The sequence below is a fragment of the Diceros bicornis genome, chromosome 22 (assembly GCF_020826845.1).
Source record: "Diceros bicornis minor isolate mBicDic1 chromosome 22, mDicBic1.mat.cur, whole genome shotgun sequence".
In the NCBI taxonomy this organism is placed as follows: Eukaryota; Metazoa; Chordata; class Mammalia; order Perissodactyla; family Rhinocerotidae; genus Diceros; species Diceros bicornis.
Window position 1 is genome coordinate 45,653,593 of NC_080761.1, and position 22,185 is coordinate 45,675,777.

General features: G+C 40.9%; 1 long non-coding RNA gene across 8 annotated transcripts in view; it reads right to left on the bottom strand.

The window, feature by feature from the left end:
- Positions 1-22,185, bottom strand: part of LOC131420130 (uncharacterized) — a 76,091-nt gene that overhangs the window by 38,787 nt on the left and 15,119 nt on the right. For 5 of the 8 annotated variants that reach the window (XR_009223478.1, XR_009223479.1, XR_009223477.1 and 2 more), the window contains exons 2-3: positions 16,765-16,972; positions 16,031-16,169 (exon numbers count right to left, since the gene is read on the bottom strand). This is a non-coding gene — a long non-coding RNA (uncharacterized LOC131420130). The remainder of the gene's footprint in view (positions 1-16,030; positions 16,170-16,764; positions 16,973-22,185) is intronic. The other 3 variants (XR_009223476.1, XR_009223473.1, XR_009223475.1) reach the window with 3 other exon arrangements.

Genomic DNA, 22,185 nt, shown 5'->3' on the forward strand with positions numbered 1-22,185 from the left:
AAAGAATATGTGTATCATCTTCCCTGAAAATATTAATATATGATTATAAAGGTATTTGGGACTAAATTGTCACTTCAAAAACATATCTTACAAAGAGCATTCACATGGTTTTTAAATAGAAATCTCTAAATATCTTATTCACAGTTTACAGTGGTAACGTACCTTTTAAATAAATAAAGCTAAATAAAGTACTCAGAAAATTAATGCTATTTAACATTCCCATCAAATCGATGTAAACACTACCCACACCTCTTCTGTCTCAACAGCTAAATCACAAAGTATAGATGCCACCCAAATCTCCGAGAAGCACATGATGAGAGCAGAGCCCAGGTGTCAGGTTATCCCAGGCAACTCTTCCTGACACAGCTGTGCTCCAATCATTCTAGTGGATCCAACTCACAGTTCTAGCCCCCAGGAAAAGAAACGGAAGGAAGAAACACAACAATTAACTGTTCCTATTAGGCTGCTGCCTGATTTCTTTTAGACCCTAAGACTGAAGCTGAGATCTCTCTGAAGGAAGGGCCCGTGTCTCATTCACTTATGTATCCAATGACTAGCACTTCATATGGCTCATGGCCAAAGCTCTATTGGTATTTGTTGACTGCTGAATAAAGGCCTTGGGCAAATGACCAATTAGGAATACTTTCAATTACAAGTAGCAGAAAACACAAATGCAATGATTTAAGCAAAGAAATAGGTGTTTATCACTGTCATATAGCAAGAAGCCCAGACGAAGGAAACTGCTGATATTTGTTCAATGGCTCAGCAATCTTAGGGTTGATATCTCTCAAATTCTCTCAGCCTTCCCCTTACAGGTTCAAGGTAGCTATATTAGCTCATCATGAAGCCATGGTCAAGGCAAGAATGGGCCTTGAAAAGCCCCCAGTTGGCTTCCAGTTAAATCTCATTGGCAGTATCACATGACTGCTCCTAGTTGCAAGGGAGCCTGGGAAAAATGATTCTCTTTCCTGGAGCTGGGCATAAAATCTGGATTCTGTTAGCAAGGAAGAAGGGAGAAATGGATACTGCATAGGCAACTAGCAGCGTCTGCCTCAACATATATTCTCCCTCCATCTTCTTAAAGTCTAAATGATAAGAGAAGTATACATTGTAAACAGTATAAGATAACCATGAAAAGAACACACATTTCACTGCAAGGTTCTTTAGGGTATGATCACTCACTGACAGGAGCTATTGATGACAGTGATTTGGTGAATCAGCAGTAGTGGGTAGTTCAAGAAAGAAGTCAATCAAGAAACTTGAGAATGCACATGTCTTGAGTGGTGCACTCAACCTCATGATATGTCAGGCTCTCCTCTCTTTGCAAAGGGACCTAATATAGGACAGAAACGTGAACAAATTTGATTTGTCAAAGTTAGCTGAATTACCAATGTCTTTCTTTGGTTTTAATGTGGTTCAATATTTTAAAAATACTTTTAGAGCCTTTATAGAGTGGGAACTGGAGGAGACTCTGTTTAGCATCCTTTTCATTGTATCATACAGCCTCTGCATGCAATTTTCAGCAATGAGGAGCTCTCTACTCTGTGAGGTCGCTCACTCAACTTTTGAATTCCTTTAATTATCAGAAAAATCTTTCGTAATTGGAACTGGACTTTCCCTGTCAGTATTATAAACCCATTGGTTCTAATCTGTTTTCTAGAGTGACCAGAATTAGCTTGTCTCTCCTCACACATGACAGACTCTTAAATAAGTCAACATAAGACACCTGTTCTCTTACTGAAACAGTTCCGGTCCTTGAGCTCTTCCCTAGTTGGCAAAGCTTCCACAGCCCCCCTCCCTCACCCCTTGTTCAACCTGGTTGCCCATCTCTGGGCACTCGGTCCCAGTGAATATCTTTTATTTTATAGTCCCTGTAATGAGACAATACTTCAGATGGGCTCTGACCATCCCAGAGCAGGAGTCTACACCAATCTTGGTGTCAACACGAGGCATTAAAATTTTTGCTGAGAAATTTCACCTTTTTGATTTTGGTCCATAGCTCTGGGACTAAGAAGAATTATCTGAGATCTTTACTGATCAAAGACACAAGTTTTCTCTCCCAAATACATCTGCCAGGCAAGCCCTCCGTAATTTCATCCAAGTCATTAGAAAAAAGAAAAAAAATTTCAACAAGACTGGAATAATATGCTATGAGAGCTTTCCCTTCAGGTTATCAAGCCATTAATTAATATTTGGGTGAATCTGTTGTTCAACTGTCTATTAATATACTTCAAAAAACTCCACATTTCTCCATTTCAGCAGAATTCCTGGGATTTTCCTTTCCATATCTCCACTAGGTAATTCAGAGCCACCATAAGTCATTTATCTGCCATGTTCTCCACCACGTTCTAAACAGCACAGCACAGATGTCTGGCAATCCTTTAAAAATCAGGTGGAAAAATGAGGGAAGTTAACATTTATGTACAGTTACTAAATAACAAACACTATGCTGGGAGATTTACACGCATCATTCCCTTCATTCCTCCTAAGTCCCCTTGGAGATTTTATAATGCCCACCCTGCTTTTTGTAGAGAGATTACAAAACAAAGTTCACTGCAGTTAAAACAAATTTCCTTAAGATCACTGTTGTTTTTTTCTGGCACCAAACACATGTCATTGGTGCACACCCATTCTCCAATTCTCCAACGTCAACTAGGTGTCCAACAAATCAGTTCTGACACTAACTACTCAGGGCAGTCTGCACTACTTGGTGCAGACCCCACAGGTTAAGGGCTCAGTCCCACGTGGATTCCCCCAATTCAGACGCCAGCTGCAAATGGGGTGCCCAGGCTACCCACGCGTCTGCCCAGCCAACCACAAAACCAGGGGATACCACTCAGGGAGAGCCAAATGGAAGAGACGCATTGGACAAGGTATGGGGGAAGGGAGAGGGTTAGCGCAGAGCTTCCACGCCCTCTCCAGGCGTGACGCCTTCCTAGTATATCAATCTGTTCACCGACCCAGAAGTTCCCTAAACACGTCATTTAGGGGTTTTTACGGGAGTTTCATTATGTGGGCATGATTGATTAAATTCCCTCTCTAGCCCTTCTCCCCTCTCTGGAAGTCAAGAGGCGGAGATGAAAGTTCTAACCTCATCACATGACTATCTAGGGTCTCCCCTCCCCCATGAGTCATTTCATTAGCATACAAGACAGTAAATTTCAAGAGTTTTAGGAGCTTGGAGGGTCAGGAACAATGGACAAAGACCAAATATTTATTTTTCATTATACCCCAAGATCACATTGTTAGTACATAACAGTGTAGCCATATTTCAAACTCAGTTCTGCCTATTGCTGAATTCCATATCCTTCTCTTACACCAAACTTCCTTCTGATGAATCAAATCTTTTAAAAATTTGAATGAAAGGCTATATTAGTACAAGATATTTTGAGATGTGCACCAAGTAGAAATATCCTGTGTCAAAGTCACATCATCTGAAAACTGGTAATCAAGAAAATGAGGCTTGAGAAATTTGTTGCTCTTTTTCCGAATAATCATGCTCAGCACTTTCATTGTCATATTTACCCTTCATGGGCTAAAGCATGTCAAATAGGTAAGGCCTTCGTTCTTATCATTGTTTGTTACTAACTGTAGGTTAAGGATCCAGCTAATATTTCACAGTAACTTTCACATTTGTCATTCACCCATAGATCCACCCACATCTACTCAATATTGGGGGTTTAAATATCGTGCTTTCCACTCACTCACTTAAAAGCAAAAAGAAATAAAGTTTATCACACACACAAAAATTTTTAAACATTGTGGGAAAATAGATGATTACATTCTGAGTTATTTGCATACCAAAAAGTACAGCGTGCTCTGTGTGGGTCTGTTCCTGTCAGAGGCAAAACTGTATGGAAGACGCTCTTGGGATGGGAATTGGAGCATTTTTTGGTACTCTACTCCATTTTCCAAGAGTTTGGTAAAATGACTAAAATAGTCTTTAGTTTAGTAACAAAAATGGGTTGTAAATTTCCATTCCAAGTTTTCCAACAACAATGTAATTTGTACCATTTATTGAGTTCCTTGGACGTCACTTACTAATAATGGCAGGCACTTTTCAAATCTCTAATTCTTGCAACCAACGACACAAGATAGGTATTGTGTCCCCATTTTACAAATAACGAAACTGAGATCAAAGGTTGAGAGGCAAACTACCTGGAAACTGTGTCTTTTTACTGCATCTTGCTATTCTAAAGCTTCAGTGCTCGTATCCTTAAGAAATCTTTCCGGATCAATTCAAATATATTTTCTTAACAAGGAAAGAAAGAAAGAAGGGAAGAGAAGGCAAGAAAAGATAAAGGAAAGACAGAAAGGGAAGGGAAGGGAGGGCAGGCAAGGCAGGTCAGGGCAAAACAACTACTCTAAACCAAAGCATCTGGAGAAACAAGAGCTAAACCTCTGTCTGTGCCTCACTAAAGAACAAAGGTCAGGTTGACAGTGCATCTCCACTCAAAATGTGTTTCCAAATATCTTGGTCATTTGGTCATCATATTTATTGAGCACCCCTCTATATTCAAAATGTTCTAATAGGTGGGGAAAATATATAAGCAATCAAAGAGAAGTTGCCACCTTTATAGAACTTAAAATCTAGCTGGGTCAAGAGTATGAATGCAGGGAACAGCAGGTGACTTTACAGGAATGAAATGTCTCTAGATGTCTCTAGCCCCTCCCATGAAGCCAGAAAGTAGAAGTGCATGAGTTGGGCAGACTCCTCCATAAGCCGAGTCTTCCTCTCTGATTAATCCGTATTTGTAAAGGGAACAAAAAGAAAGAATGTGACTCTGCCAACAGCAAACACTGAAGGTTCTTTATTTTACACGGTGCATGTCTCCACACACACCATGGTAGATCACTTCAAGACTATTATGAAAAACGAGCAGATCTTCCTGTGGTCTCTTAGCAAAGGAGTTGATCTTGGTCCTAAACACTTTACCCTAACAGGATACACACTTCAAACCCTGAAACCCTTGGTGATAATGAAACATCCTAAGCCCAAACCTCTGAAAATAGATATATGTCAAGATCCTGTGCCAAACAGTGGAACAGTGTCCACAGTCGTCCCCCCTTCTCCGCAGGGGATATGTTCCAAGTCCCCCAGAGGACGTCTGTAACTGCAGATGGTACCGACCTCTATATATACTATGTTTTTTCCTATACATACATACCTGTGAAAAGATTAACTTATAAATTAGGCACAGTAAGAGATTAACAACAACTAATAATAAAACAGAATAATTTTAACAATATACTGTAATAAAAGTTACCATAGATCTTAGCAATCTCAGCATACAATTTTTTTCTTATTAAGTTGAGAACTTTCACCTTTTTACTTAAAGGAAGCACTTCATGGCTTCTCTTTGGCATATCCGAATTGCCAGCATCACTACTCTTGCACTTTGGGGCCATTTTTAACTAAAATAAGGGTTACTTGAACACAAGCACTGTGATATTTGACAGTACATCTCATAACCAAGATGGTTACTAAGTGACTAACAGGTGGGTAGGTATACAGCATGGATCCCCTGGACAAAGGGATGATTCACAGTGCAGGGGGGGATGGCACAAGATTTCACCATGCTACTCAGAATGGCGAGCATTTAAAACTTATTTTTTATTTCTGGAATTTTCCATTTAATAACTGAAACCACAGAAAGCAAAACTGTGGATAAGGGAGTCTACTATACTTCTGTTTCTATACCACAGTAGTAGGCACTTGGCAAAGATGATAATGAGAATAAAGTCACACTCCACCATACATGATTTCTTGATATTCCATTTCCCGAGGCTATGTCTATTTCTAAAACCAAGGTGACAGACAGGATACAGACACTCAAATCACAAATGGCTGAACGAAACCTTCGCATGAGTCCCTCTTCAGAATCTGGCAAAGTTTATGTTGATTTTTGAAACCGCAAGCCCAGAACAGTTGTATAAAGCCATAAAAAGACATCTTTTGTTCAGGCCCCTTTCTGACATGAATGATTTCAGTCATTTTGAGACAGTGCTTTGAAAAGTACATCTGCCATGGTCTAAATGTTTGTGTCCCTCCAAAATTCATACGTTGGAACCTAACCCCCAAGGTGATGGTATCAGGAGGTGGGCCTTTGGGAGGTGATTAGGTCATAAAGGGTGAAGCCTTCAGGAATGGGATTAGTGCCCTTATAAAAGATGCCGAGAGAGATCTCTTGGCCTCCTGCCGTGTGAGGATATGTGGAGAAGTTGGCAGTCTGCAACCTAGAAGTGGGCCCTCACCAGAAAGTGACCACGCTGGCACCCTGATCTTGGACTTCCAGCCTCCACTACTGTGAGCACTAACTTCCTGCTATTTATAAACCATCTGGTGTATGGTATTTTGATATAGCAGTCTGAAGAGACTAAGACAACATCTAGCACACATCTTGAGAAAGGCCAGCAATCCCCCATACTTCCTGGTATCTCCCACAGGTGTACCACACAATGCTTACTGATTGGTGCTATATACCAACATTCCCTTAGAGAAGGCATCAGATAAAGAATGACACAATGTGAACTTTGCGTTCACATATTTCCATACAAGTCCATTAAGAAAACTCAACGACCTTATCTGTATGGGCATCTGTAGGTTCATAGAGTTCCATAAAAGTCAAGAAGAGACTTCTGTTTCCTAGCACTCTGTGCTAAATTCCTGTTGGCCCCATCTATACTTAACTCATCTGGAATTTCTTCATCATAAGACTTAGCTGGCTGGCTCTCTGGGTGCTTTGTTTTCACCCAACAAACATTTACTGAGCAGCTAGTATATGATAGGCCTTGTGCCCAGTGTTAGGATAGACAGATGAACAGGACCCAGTTCCCACCCCCCTGTTAGGCCGCTCACAATCGAAAGGGGCTGTCAGACAAACAGGCAATTACAATGCAGTGTGCAGAAGGCTACAGTACAAGGTGATGAGGAGCATATGGCGAGGGGTGGAGGGGTGCCGGCAGACTAGCCTTAAGGGGTAAGAGAATCTTTCTTGAGGTAAATCCAGAACTGAGCCTGGCCAGGGACTAGGACACCTTTTTGAGTAGTGGGTGCTGAATCAATGTGATTGACTGATTCTACTGCTAAGAAGTGACAGTTGAGTAAAATACGCTTTCTTACATTTTTCACTGGTAAAATGATTTATATTATGACCTTAATGGAGCCTTGAATTTAGTGCTGGATGACCTTAGTACCTTAGTCTCTCTGATCTTCAATTTCCTCATCTGTGAAACAGGGATTATAAGCCTACCTCACAGGGTTGTTTTGAGGGTCAACATAGAACAATGGACATAAAGTATTTGGTACAGTGCCTGGCACATAGTAAGTGCTCATTAAATGGTCGAAGTTTTTAATTATGAATGCCATTTGTGAATCCCTCTTCTTTTCTTTGCTGCTGGCACATGGAAGTTGACTGTTTAGCTAAAAGCCTGCCCTCCAAACTGTCTCAATCTCAGCATTGTTCCATGTTCCTCAAGCTTCTTTAAGAAGAACCAGCTAACATCTGGAACCAAACTTCTACTTTACTCAATGAAGAAAGGAACACTCGATGATCTTTTGTGTACGTGCTTCTGGTCAAGATTTTTCTGTAAGATTCACGGGGAGATTTCTCTTTCCCATTCTGGCTCTATTCTTGTTGGCCCCCAGAAAGCAAGCGTTATTCTGAGATGCCCAGACTAGACACGGATACACAAAGCCAATGACCTATATCAACTGCCACTAGCCATCAGGGTGAGGGAACTGATACTTTCCCTTTCTGTCAAGGGCAGACTAATGAATTAGGCACTGAAACAGACCAAATGAAATCTGATATCTTCGGTCTGTGCAATCAGCTACAATAAAGCTAAGTGGTTGGGGAAAGCACGGCAAGGCAGTAATCATGCCTAAAAGTAACCAGATTAACTGAGCAAGTATCTGCTAAAATAGTCTGTGCTTTTTTAAGAGGCCTAAGTCTCAGTTTGGTGGTGATTTATACAAAACCCACTTCAGTGGATACACAAAGGCAGCCTGGTAATCAACTTGGAAAGCCTACAATCGATATTTCTAATTCAGGAATGGTATACAAAGGTATTGTACATAAGATGGGTTTAATGTGCTACTTTATTAAGTACAGGCAAATAATTTTTCTAGAAGGAACTAAAATTCAATTCCTACTTAATAAAGCCTGTGGCTGTGCTACAGAAAGAAGGGAAGAATTAATCCCCAATTGTGCCCCCATGTGCAGTGGCAGGAGAAAGTGGCAGAAAGAGCCCTGAACTAGCCTTGAGTACTATTCTTGTCTCCACACTCTCTAACTGTGGGCTTTCTGCCAATAACTGCTTTTGTGAAGCCACTAGGAGCTGCTGACTGGTTTCCTTTTTCATCTAAAAGCTATATTTAGAGTGACAACCCCTGGAGGTTTGGGGGACCTCGAGACAGGTCAAGGGATATGGTCCTGCTCTGATCAACAGCCACCTTGTAGGAAGCCTCTCTTGATCCAGGACAAGAGAGTAAACTCAACGTCGGCATGAAGGGGTGGGAGGATGGGAAGAAGGAAGACAAAGAGGCAACTCACAGGGTACCAACACTGTGACAGCACTTGAGCTAGGTGTTCTGACTTACATAACCTCATTTAATCTTAACAATTATGCAAAGCAGGTATGATCCATTTTTCACGTTCTAAAATGATGAGTAACTAGGCTGAAGTGAAAAACTAAGTATAGATTCAAACCTAGGGCTCCAAAGTCTACTCCACGTCTTTCCATTACTGTGGTTCATTGCCTCTGAGTAGAGCGCCCTCTGGTGGTCAGGAGGGACATCCAGCCTGAAGGACTTGTCTAGACCCTTCCTAGAGATCCTGAATAGCCCTGTCCTACCTTCCTTGTTAAATGAGCCAGGAGTCGGCCTAGGTTTGAAAGGGACATTGAGGCAGTTGGGGATTTCTGGGCCTGTTACAGTGATTCCAAGTACTTTAGTGGGCTTGACAAAGTTTTCAGGACAAATCCTTCTTCAGGCATATGAATCCTTTTGAGAGAGAGAAGATATCTATCTAGATAAACGTAAGTCCAATTTTTCCCTTTCTCATAGTTCTCCTCTCCGTAAAAGAGAATTAGTAACATCCATCTTACAGTAATACAGGCTGGTAGAGAGTGTTTCAGAAAAAGAAGATAACTATTAACTCTTTGAAAAGGAAGAGAAACGCAGAACCTTGCAGTATCCATAGATGATAACTCCTTGGTTCCCAGAGATTTGGAGATACAAATATTATCCCAATTTTACAGAAGCCCAAGAGGTTTAGTGACATGCTTATAATAAGATGGTTAATAGGAACTATGCTTTGACTAGGTATTCTGACCTCAAAAGGCATGTCTTTCTCACTAAAATACCCACTCTCCAATTATGTTAAATAACAAACTCCTACCAGCTATAAGAGAAGAGAGGAGGTGATACAAAATTAAGGCACAGTCTTATCCTGAATAAGATTTCAGTAGTATAAGGCAAAATGCTGTATATACAGTCACGTGTCACATAACAATATTCCAGTCAATGTTGGACCCCATGTACAACAGTGGTCCCGTAAGATTAGTACCATACAGCCAAGGTGTGTAGGAGGCTATACCATCTAGGTTTGTGTAAGTACACTCTATAGTGTTCTCACAATGACAAAATAGCCTAATCACGCATTTCTCAGAACATTTCCTCGTCATTAAGCGGCACACGACTGTACCATGGAGGAAATAGAAACAAATCATTTTACCCCAGTGGAAGGAGAGTGGGGTGGGAGGGAGGAAAGTGGTGATACACAGGAAAGGCTTTATGACCTAGGTAGCAAGTGAACTGAGTTGTTGTGTAAAAGACATCAAGAGTTCAAATCAGGAATCAGGCCGAGAAGCCGAGAAAGTCAGGTTGGGGGGAGACTGAGAAATCTAGTATTGCCCAACTACAGGTTACAGGAGAGGAAATAGTGGAAGACGGTGCTGTAAAGGTTGATATGGATGATCTTGAATGGCCAAGCCAGATAAAAACGTTAAGCCTTTATTCTGCCAATGATGTAGAACTATTGAAGGTTCTGAGCAAGGGATAAAATGATCTAACCTATTCTAGTCTGGTAATATTGTGAAGGGCTGATTGAAATGCGGAGTCATTAGAAAATATTTAGGAGACATTTGCCTCAATACAGGTAAGACAAAAGGGGGCCCTGCCAGGGTTGCAACACTGAGAATGTAAAGGTGGGGTGCAATGCTAGGGAAATGACACAGGAAGAAAATTGATAGGGCTCGGTGACTGATGGGATATGAAGGCTGGTCGAGGGTTGAAACGAGTGTTTGAATCCAGTCGACTTAAAGAATAATGACAAAACTGAGGAAGACAAAGAAAATGGGAAGAGGAGCTGGTGTGGAAGGGAATACGGTAATTTTTGCACATGCTGAGTGTAAAAAGTTTTGATTGATCATTTAGATTGAGATGTGAAGTAGATCTGGAACACGAGAAGGAAGTCAGAAGGGAATAGAACAACCAATGGAGAGAGACCAGGGTCAAGATCAGAAACCCTACAGACCCTCAAAGAAAACACACTGAAAGAGACAACAGAGTAAAATCAACAGAGGCAGGAGAAGAACAGGAAGAATTCAATGCCACAGAATAAAGGGAGAGAGAAGGATCAAGGAGCAGATGATGGCCAATCCTATCAAATTCCACAAAGACATAAAGGAGGCTTTGGGTTAGCACTAAACTATTAGATAAATTTGGGTGGTCTTTGAGAGCAATTTTAATAGAGCTGTGTGGGCTTACACCAGATTGAAAGAGGTTGCAGAGAGAGAGAGAGCAGGAAGTGGAGGCAGGGAAAGTGTAGGCTACAACTTTTGGGAAGCAGACAGCCTGAGGCTCATAGCCAACCATCTGGTCCTAAGCTACCTTTCCAACTTTATCCACCATTTCGATCCAAGAAATAATTTTCTCCGTAGAGCCTTGTCACTTGTCTGTCACCTGACCACACCAGACTCATTTTCTTGTCCCCTCTGCACCTTCGACCTCTCTCTGTCGATCTGAGTCTTCTGCATTTTTCAAGACTCAGATCGTGTACTAATGCCTCCATGAATCGTTCTCCATCCATTCTACCTTTACTGATTTCTCAAGTCTCAGAACTGGTAAAGTAACTAGAATAACCTGGACTATGCATATTGCACTTCATTGTAAAGAACTTTATATTGCTATTTAAATAATCTGCACACAAAGCATGGGAGACAAGTTTCCTTACAGACCAAAAAGTAAAATTTATCTGCCTTTACACTGTAAAAGTTCAGGCTCTGACAGTGGAGTTGGGCAATGGATGAAGGAGGCTTGAAGGACAGAATGAAAGAAAGAAGATTTCATCAAAAGTTGATGGACTAGAAAACTAAACATTTACTTAGTTACAAAAGTAATCATAGGAAAAATAAACACAGTAATACAATTATAAAATTAAGAGGAAGGGGGGAGGTGGGTTAAATCCTATTATCATGAGGAGCAATAGATTGTATATAATGTTTATTAATGAAGATAAAGTAGCATATATGTCTTTTTTAGTGCTGTGATCATGACTACCAGAAAATCTAAAAATAAAAGCAATAAAAAGAGGGTGACTGGTAGTGAGCCTGGAAGTGAGGAGTGGCAGGTCAGGGAACCGTATTTTTAAATTACAGTCTGTTCTGTTATTTTAATGTTTGTCTTGCTTTTACCATGCACATATATTACTTTGATAACAAAATATAAATAATTTTGCATTTTTGTTACATTTTCATGTATCCTGCCTTTCCCCTAGACTGTAAGCTCTTCCAAGGAAGGGATTTTGTCTTTCATATTCTACACAACGCTATTGTGACAGATGGCACAGAAAAGAGAAGTCCACTTGGATAAACCACATTCTGTAAGTATTTCCGTGTAACTGGTATTGCCTACTGTGGGCCCTTGACTGCAATGGTCAGGCTGGACCACCCGTCCAAACGGTCATCTATCATAAAACCTAGAGGAGTGCTTCCACTTGGGGATTTTTATCTGCTGTTGACAATAGTTAGCTTAAGCAGAGCTAATGCATAGAAAAATTTAATTTCCATATGGTAAGATTCTGGTACCAACTTCCACCTCCTTCTTACTAAGAAATTGTTGAACTCCTAGCCCAGTGTATCCAAGAATGATACGTGGCTGGTCCAGTTTGGATGCCTGATGGTCCTTCGCACTCCCTCTCTGTTCTCACCCCATCACAGGGCCTACTAAGATGTTGTTTCATTGTATTAGAGTTCAGATTTCTAACTGCAAAACTATTTCTCTGTCTCTGTCTGCAAGTGATCAAAGTTCAGGTTTCAAATCAACAACACAAGTCAATAATACCACGAAGGAGACCGCTTTCCATCAATACCACTTGCAAAATGCCTTTCTGTCTCATTCCCCTCTCTAGGCATTCTCTACCCAGCTACTGTGTGTTCTCTGGCCCACAGAGCTTGCTAGGAGGAAGGTCTTCACTTGCTAGCTCTTTTGTGGGAAGTAGAGCTGTCTGGTTGCATCAGAACTAGAGGTTAGCTCCCACTGGGCTGAAGTGGAGCATCTTTATGTTTCCTTTTTAATATTCTAACCTGCTCGCCCAACTGCAGCTTCTGGACCTTTTCTGTTTGGCTAATTCACACCCAGTGTCATGTAGTTTCATTTAGCACATCATAGACATTCAGATATTTGTTCTATGTATATAAACTTGATACGAGTAAAGTACCAAGACATGGGAAATTACCAGCACCCCCCCCCCACACTCTAAAGTTGTTGTAGACTGACTTGGATCCTGTTTCCTAGAAACAAGGCAGACTTCCCAAGGTTGAAAATGGATGTTTTAAAGAAAGCAAAAAGAAAAGCAACTCTCCACCAAAGCAAGAGAAAGGGATTTCAAGGTACGTTTAATACAAAATACCATATATGCCATTGGTTACAGAGTGAAAAGTCACTGGCTGCTTGTATTGTCCATTGTTACTTTTCTTTGTTTCATTTGGATCATTTTGGATCTGCATTTCAACTCCTCAAACTGATGGCAAAGGCAAGCTAGCACCCAGACGAGGCAAGGCTTTTCTATCTGACTGGTAGCAAGAGAGGCAGGAGGAAGAGGGCAAAACAAGTCAATGTAACACTGCTATTTGCACAGGCAGCTGCAGGAGGATGGCAAGAGCCGCGGATGTGGACGGCTGACCTTTAATCCAAAAAGAGACTCACTGAGGATGGAAAATAGATCACTTCAGTCCAGTAGGAAGGTTTCAGACAAGTGTGCTGATGGAAGAAGAAAAGTCTGGCATTAAATTGCATAGGTAGCTGCCAACCAGAAAAACACGGCCTCTAAGAAAAGAGGGCAAAACAATCATGTTTCCAAATAACTTTCTGGCCACAGGGCTGGGCAATGGGATTGCAGGTGTCAGCAGAGGACTACAATGACAGGTCAAGAGCTGGTTTCAGTCACAGGGCTCATGGGGCTTAGTAAAGAACACAGATCTAGTAACGTACGGTAATGTAAATGTCTCAGCTTGGTACAGCTTAGTTTTCTATCCCAAGATGAGTTATATCATCATCCATAAAAATAACAGCTTTGGGGCCGGCCCCGTGGCTTTGCGGTTAAGTGCGTGCGCTCTGCTGCTGGCGGCCCAGGGTTTGGATCCCGGGCGCGCACCGAGGCACTGCTTCTCTGGCCATGCTGAGGCCGTGTCCCACATACAGCAACTAAAAGGATGTGCAACCATGACATACAACTATCTACTGGGGCTTTGGGGGGGCGGGAAACAGCTTTAATTAAAAAATTATTTGACACTTTGGAAATTACTGCCTACCAGGCCCTGTGCAAGAACTTCCCTTCATTATCTCCTTTAATTCTCAGAGCAATACCGAAGGTAAATTGATATCATCCCCATTTTACAGACATAGAAACTAAGGTTTAAGCAATTTAAGTAAATGTCCTTCATGTCCCCACTCCCCAAAAGGAAGAACTCAAACCCAAACCCTTCGGGTTACAAAGCCAATGCTCTTTTAATTAAAAGAAAAGCAGAGTACAAAGTAAAATTAATTTGAATTTGCCTCCTGGCTCTACTCCTTACTAGCTATCTGAGCTCAGGCAAGTCCATTTCTGGAGTCTCACTACCTTATTCTGTACAAGGGGACTGTTAGCCTACTTCTTGTGGGCATTCAATGAGATTAAATTAAGATAATTTATCTTCAACATCTTGCAAATTAACTGGTTCATAATTAGTACTCAATAAAACACTAGACAAATATGTCTTTTCTTAAGCAATCACAAGAAGTATGAATTATAGTTTAACATTTTAACGTGACTTTCAATTATTTCAGTGGTAATATTTGCTTGTCCACCTACATACACTAGGTGTGTGAAGCTAGGATGATGAATCAAAATAAAAGAGGAGTGGATTCTAGAGAACATACCTAGAGACCAGATGCCTAGAACACAGAAAGACAAGACTAATCAGTGAGATGCATTTAAAGAGGAAAAATGCAAAGCGACAAGGAATTGGTCAAGGGGAAAATAAGGAACAAAGGAACAAGTGCTTGGCACAGTTTTGAAGAAAATTAGGAATTCAAATCCATCTGCTCCATTTCCGACAAAGTTAAAAAAAAATCCAACAGAAGGCTAGGTCCGCTCTAATAGCTGGAGACGAATGAAATACAAACAGGAAATACCATTTGGCATCATAATGCAGGCCGGTGCAACACCAAGAGAGCCAGCATGTGCCCCAAAATGAGGATGACCTGGGACAAACCCCTGGAGTAGGAGGCACAATCAAAGATATGGGATGAGAGTTGCCATTTCCTCTTGGATCCTGGACCCTGCTTTTGTGAAATGTTCAATGAGGACTGCACTCAGCTACATTCTGCCCTTTGATTTCCATATGCCTACTCACATGTCTGTTGCTTTCAAGTGCCAAGAACATAAGCCCTCAATTGCCGGGGAGAAAAGTCAAAGAAGCATCTTTTTTCTCCTGTATCTTCCAGCTTGGAGTATGCAGAAAGGAACCGATTGCTACAACTCACTTTTGTTTTTGTCTAATAGAGGAGAGTAATGGTTCTTTTCTCGATTCCTCCTAGTCCTTTCTAACTCAAAGAAAGAGAGGAGCACCAGTTTTCACTAACATTTTAGTAAAGAATAAATGATCCCCAAATTAAGAGAATTCTCATTCCTCTATGTCTTGATGATTTACAGTTTATTTAAAAAGATAATTAATAGCTATTTTTTAGAGCAGTTTTAGGTTTATGGAAAAATTGAGCAGAAAGTACAGTGAGTTCTCCTATGCCCCTCTGCCCTACCCTGCACAGTTTCCCCTATTATTAATATCTTGCATTAGTGCAATATGTTTGTTACACTGATGAACCAACAGACACATTGTTATTAAATGAAGTCCATAGTTGACATTAGTGTGCACCCTGTAGTGTACAGTTCTCTGGGATTTGACTAATGCGTAAATATCATGAATCCACCATTGCAGTTTCATACAGAATAATTTCACTGTCCTAAAAATCATCTGTGCTCCACATACTTAACACTTCTTCCCTCCCACCTACCCCCTGATTTTTTTTTTACTATCTCTATGGATTTGCCATATAGTGTCATATAGTTGGAATTATACAGTATAATTAGACTGGCTCCTTTCACTTAGCAATAAGCATTTAACATTCTTCCATGTCTTTTCGTGGCTTGTTGTTGTTAGCACTCTTCATATACATCTTAATGTTGAAAAGTCAGCAAAATTACCTCTGACATTTAGGCTAGAACAAGTCTAAACCATAGAGACCTCTTCTCAAGATGTTGCACATTCTCCCTCAGTTTCTATTTCAAGGGGTAATAATTTCCCACCAGAAAAACCTTCCTCATATCTACCCTAAATTGCTGGAATCCATTTGAATTACAATGAGAATAAAAAAGAGATAGAATTGTTTTCTTTTTCTCATTCAAGAAGCATTTGGTGAGCACTAATTGTATGTCAAATTTTGTGCTAGTAGGCACGAGGGGGTTAAAAATGAAGACTCAGTCCTTACCCTTAAAAATCTAAATGTCATTGTTCCTCCTAACATTTTTATGAGACCGAAAATCTGCACATTGCCGATTCCATAGTTCTGCATATAGGCTGGAGCAAACATACCCTTAGGAGAGGGAACATGAAAACTTCACCACTGCCTGCAAGAGAACATGGTAAATTTAGCAGAAAAAAGGAGCATAGTTATAATATTTCAAAATATTATTCCACTATATGAGCAGAAAATTCTAGGTTTGTCTCTGCTTTGGTTAATTAAGGAGAGACCTTGCCAAATCACGGTCAGTTAGGATATCTCTAGTCACCCTTCAATGATATTATATAGTTTCTCCTGGAACCTCAGAGCTGCAGTACTTGGCTGGGGAGGAGTGGGTGGATATATTTAGAAACATTCAATAATTAAAATCACTTTCTACTTACCTTCTGCAAACACATCTTAATGACAGAGCTCCCTTCAATTCTATTAAAGCACGGTTTTAATGAAATCTGTTATCTCAGCTTCTTTTAAGGAGATATGTTCCCAGTCATTCTATTTTAAGGGGGCTATCTTTTCTTTCTAGTGCTTACTGAGAAAATACACACACACACACACACACACACACAGTTTGCTGTGATCTCTCCAAAAAGAAATGAAAGAATAATAAAAGACAGGGAGTGGAGGGGGACAAGGAAGAACACTCAAGGGAAGCTGCTAGCTCTTTTCAAGTCTTCAGGAAAAGAGAGCATAAACAAATACACCTTTTTAGCAGTGTAATCTTTAAATAACCTTAAACATTCACGATTCACTTTCAAGAACAGCTCCTTGGACTCTGCTTTGTGGCCAGGGTTCCATCGTCTTACTTCTCCTCCTTCCAAGGAGCACTGAGGTCACACCTCTAGAATTTTTCTTGACGCGGTCTCGGCTCAACGGGAAAGATCGATTTATGCGATATGGCTTGCTCACCTTCTGAAAAACACATGGACGGGAAACAGAGAAATGGAGCATTAACAGACCGACATCATTTGCATTTCTTCACACGCAAGTCAATAACCTCCTTGTTTGCCAAGGGATGTCGTCCTAAAGATTTGTCAGACAGTGCTGGAACCTCCCAGAGGTAGCAGGAGAATGCTGAGGGGAGGTGGAGATCAGAGTTACAGAACTCAAAGGACAGCTTCCCCGTGGCAATAGCAGCTTCTGGGTCTATCAGCGGATACAATCAGCTAATGCAATCTGTCCTGGTTCCAGCTTCCCTTTGGACTTTGAGATCTGCTAAAAGTTTATGAGAGAAATAAATAGTGGGTAGAATCTTTTCCTTATAGCTTGGCTTAGAAATTCCCAGGAGATGTTACTTGGTAGCAGTGGTGGTGGGAATAGTAATAAAAACAACAGCAGCAACTAACAGTTACTGTTTTATAAAATGAGCACATGAGATTCCTACAGCAAATCTGAGATCTAGCTGTTTACAACGATATTCTTCTACAGACAAAAACAAACAAGGCTCAAAAAGAGGGTAAGTGACTTATGTGAAATCACCCACAATTTAGTCAAGGGCAGAGCCAAAATTCAAGTCCAGGAGTTCCCTTGATGCTGTCCTACAATACGTAGAACCATGAGATGAAAAACCACTATCTCAGTCTCTGATTGAATATACACTCTATTAAAAAAAAGGAGTACGGGGGGTGGCCTGGTAGCATAGTGGTTAAGTTTGCACACTCTGCTTCGGTGGCCAGGGTTTGTAGGTTCAGATCCCAGGCACAGACCTACACACCGCTCATCAAGCCATACTGTGGCAGCACCCCACATACAAAATAGAGGAAGATTGTCACAGATGTTAGCTCAGCAACAATCTTCCTCAGCAAAAAGAGGAAGATTGGCAACAGATGTTAGCTCAGGGCCAATCTTCCTCACCAAAACAAAAAAAGAGTATGACTGTTGCTTCATTAATATTCTGCTTACAAAAATACCACTCAATAAATGACACCGTGGTCTAGCATTCTCTTTGTAGTATTAGAAAACTCTGGCACAGACATTATCACTGGTCACAGAAAACTCTCCTATGCGTTACCATTTTCCATTCATATTCAGCTGGATTCAGATTTATTTAACAAACATTTATCAAACACCACCAATGGACAAAGCAGAATATTAACTGCCACCACATACACATTCTTATTTAATCCTACAGCAGATGGGTTTAGGCTGCATTATTCCCATTTGACAGAAGAGGCAATGATAGAAAAAGAAGATATTCATTGATCCATTCTTTCATTCATCCAATAATTTATTTACCTGGCCAATATTTTTTGAGTGTCTACTATGTACCTGGCACCATGCTAGGCACTGGGGATGCAGAAATGAGAAAAATAGACCAAGACTCTGCTCAACCAAGGTTGAAGTCAAGGGAGATATGCAATAAAAAACAAACAAAAAGATGTCAGATCATGATATGTGCTATGAAGAAAAATTCAACACCATAGCGATAAATAGTGAGGTGGTGCTGAGAGTGATGCCGTCTTACAGGAGAGGACTCTCTGATGATGAGATTTAAACAGAAACATGAAGGAAGTGAAGGGGCGGATCTCCAGGGGAAGCGCATTCCAGTCTGAGACGTTGAAAACCGAGCTTGTGCCAGTACTGAGGTAGGTACCGTAGATGTAAGGATTCAGACAGCATGGTCTCGACCCACCAGGAGCTTTCAGTCTGTTTGTGGAGACATGTATAAAAACATTATTCTAGCATGAGAGAGACATGTTCACGGCATTACAAGCAGGGCCAAGAGGAGGGTGAGGCAAGTGAAGAACGTCATTTTACATGAAGACAACATGAGGATAATTGATTTTTCCTTTTGCCTCAGGTCCCAGCAGTGCTCTGCATGGCACTGATTATGAGCCCAGACAGGACATGTTTCTTACCCACTCATCTGGGGCCGATGGTCCTGGAGTCGATAGCATACGCGTTGAGTCTTAAATAGTAGGAGAGAGCCAAGTTCAGTGCTTTGCCAGACAGCCAGGAAGCGTAGAACAAGGATTCAAATACACATTTCTATATTCAAGACTGTGGCTATCGACCTGGTCAGAATTTCCTAAAGTGTGTTTGCAGAGCAGTAAATCCACAGGATGTTAATAGGTATAACTGGAAAAAATGGTTTTAGTGATCAAATAAGTTTGGGGAATATTCAGCGTATAAGAATTGTAATAGCTTTCTTTATTGCAGGACTTTTCAGAGCCTTCACGACTCTCTAAAATGGAAGGATAGTACACAGAACTTACAAAAAAGATTTTTTTTATCCATATACTTAGCCCTCTCCCTTAAACCAATCTAATTAAAGCAAGCAATACTCAACACTGAGACTAGTATTTCTTCAAACACAACACAGGGGCAAAGTTTGCAACTGAAAAATAATACAGAGGTCATTGATTGTACATAGACTCTATGCCAGCACTTTATACATACATACATACATACATACAGCATGATACATATATATACATATATGAGGGTGTATATATACATATGTTTATAATGTCATCCTCATAACAACCCTGGAAAATACTTGCCATGTCTAATTAGCATCTGAGGAAAACTGAAGGGCTTAAAGAATCTGAATAATTTACCCCAAAGTCATGTAGCTCATAAGTGGCAGACCCCAGACTTATACCCAGACTTTGACTCCAGAGCCTGTGTTCTCAGCTACTCAACTATCCTGCCATCCTGAAGTCTAGGCAGTCTTCAGACACTGCACAAAAGCTGGCTAGGACTACCTCTGGTAGACCCAGGGGTTTGAATAATAAATCAGAACAGTATTAATTCCAAGTGATTTGGGAAATAAGCCTGTAGAACAAGATGAGCTATGAATATGCTTAACTCTGCAAAGTTGATTTTGGTTGGGTTTGGTTGTTTGTTTTCTGAGCCTACTGTGTATCCAACTATCTTGCAGGTGTTTAGTAATTATGAAAAAACATATCATTTCCTAGGTTTTTTCCACGGGCAATACTATTTTACTCATTTTGATTTTCACTCAACAGAGAGTGTATGTAATAATCCGCAGTACATTCTGAATCTAAGAGGGCCAGGATTCAGGGTTACAGCAACCTCATCTTCAACCACGCAGCTAGGTCAGGATCAGCCTCTCCCCAGCACTGTAACAGTCTCCGCACCTCAGCCACGAGCACTTGACCCCGTCAAATTTCTTCCATGCTCACAGGGGCTGACCTATTAGCTTGAACTTCATGAGCAAAACGCATAAAACTAGAAGATGAATATGGAAGGAGGACCCAGGTGGCAGATTCCACATGTTATTTTTAGTCAGACCGCCAAAATCTTTTCACCCTCATAAATAGAACGTTATCTGAACTATTCCTTTGGAGAAGCTGATTAAATAAGAAAGGAGTTTTGCCACTAATAGGCAATGCCCAACGAAAATGAGGCTCTTGTGGCTCATCTCAAAAGGAAAAGCTACAAGAAAGCACTGAATTTGCAAAGAAGTGAACCTCATAAATTGTGCACAAAAAGGTTTTGAAGATTCAGATAAAAAGCTCGGTTCCAGCATGACCATCTGTTATCTCCCCCTAAAAGAAGATAGCTAGTAGTTTATAAAAGCAATAAAACAGTTCCAGAGCTCAAAGGCAATAGCAAGGACTTCCAGTTACAAACCAGGGAACATACAGACTGCCGTCCAGCTGAGTATGCTTCCCTTATCCCTCACCTCCTCTCCAGACAGAAGCAAAGATTCTTCTAGTAACTAGTGTCCGATCCATTCTTTTTTTCTCCCTCAGAAAGATTATGAGTGGGCATCAAACCCACACTCTCCCTTTTCATCTGTCAACATTTACAGCTTACATACCTTTTTTATCTGACAATCTTTTCCATATACATGTATCATCTTTGACCCCTTCCTCATCACTCTGCTCCAGCCCCTTCCAATTCTTATCTAGTTCTAGAAGATTCTCTCCTCCTCTAAGTGGTGAGCCAAAAATAGAACTGAACCCTGATTGGTCAGTATGAAAAGTTAATGATATACTTGGATCAAAAAGATGTCACAAACCAGTGACATCAACTCCTAAAGCTGAGACGTGAGTCTCCCTTAGTTTCTCCTCCAGAGCCTCCTTCCAGCTCCTTCGTAGAACATTATGGTTAAGGGTTTGGGCAGACTCACACTGTTTGGACTGTGATCTTGGCTCTGTGCTTCCCGGATATCTGGCCTCGTGTGAGTCATTTGCCCTCTGGATCCCTCAATTTCCTCAATGGTAACTTGTACATAATAATGTATCTTCCTCATGGGGTTGTTAGAATTAAATGAAGTAATTCATTTAAAGTGCATAACACAACGCCTGACACATTTTTAAGTCCCCAGTTAATGTTATTTGTCTTTATTAGCAGCAACAGCAGCAGCATCTATATCTTTCTCTAATTAAACTGTTCTTATTTGACCTTACCATCCTTTTGTAGTAATTACTAAGATCACAACCGTATTTTTCCTATTCTTTTGTTACAAATATGCACCGAAGTTGCTTAAATAACAATAGGAGGCTAAGCTTGGCCAGTGATGTCAAAAGAGGTGAGGCCCTGGTTCAGGGACTGACCATCGGCCTCACAGGCTCTTTCAGAGATCTGATTTTCTCAGCTCGCCAAGATCCATATCTGAGGGGTGTATTTGAATTAACCAAACTCGGGAAACATTTATAGAACTGCTACACCAATCTTTTAATCTACAATGATAAATATCACCGTGACAGGGCTATAATACCTGTGCAGCACGAACAGAGAACTCTCTCTCTGTAGGTAGACCTAGTTAAGAAGCCAAATTTTAACCAGAAATTGTTGGGTGAATATGCAAATAAAACAAGAGAGTTAGCTGACGTTAACCGCGTCATCTAAACTAACCTGATGCACCTGTCTTCCGGAGAGGCCAGTCCCTTCAGAGGCCATCGGCTAAGCTCCCTCCACCAGGCACAGGGCCACCTTGGTCTCTGCCACTGGACATCCGAGGCACTCCTTTCTCATTTCTTCCAGGGCTGAGAGCTTTCTGCCCAGACACTATCTTGCTTTTTAATAATAATTTGCATATCTCTGCTCTGATCAACTTCATACTCACTTTGCAGCTGCCCTCCCTGGGGGATATTTTCTTTCCTTCAAACACAAGCTCTTGGGCTAAACCTCAATGTACTGACTACATGGAG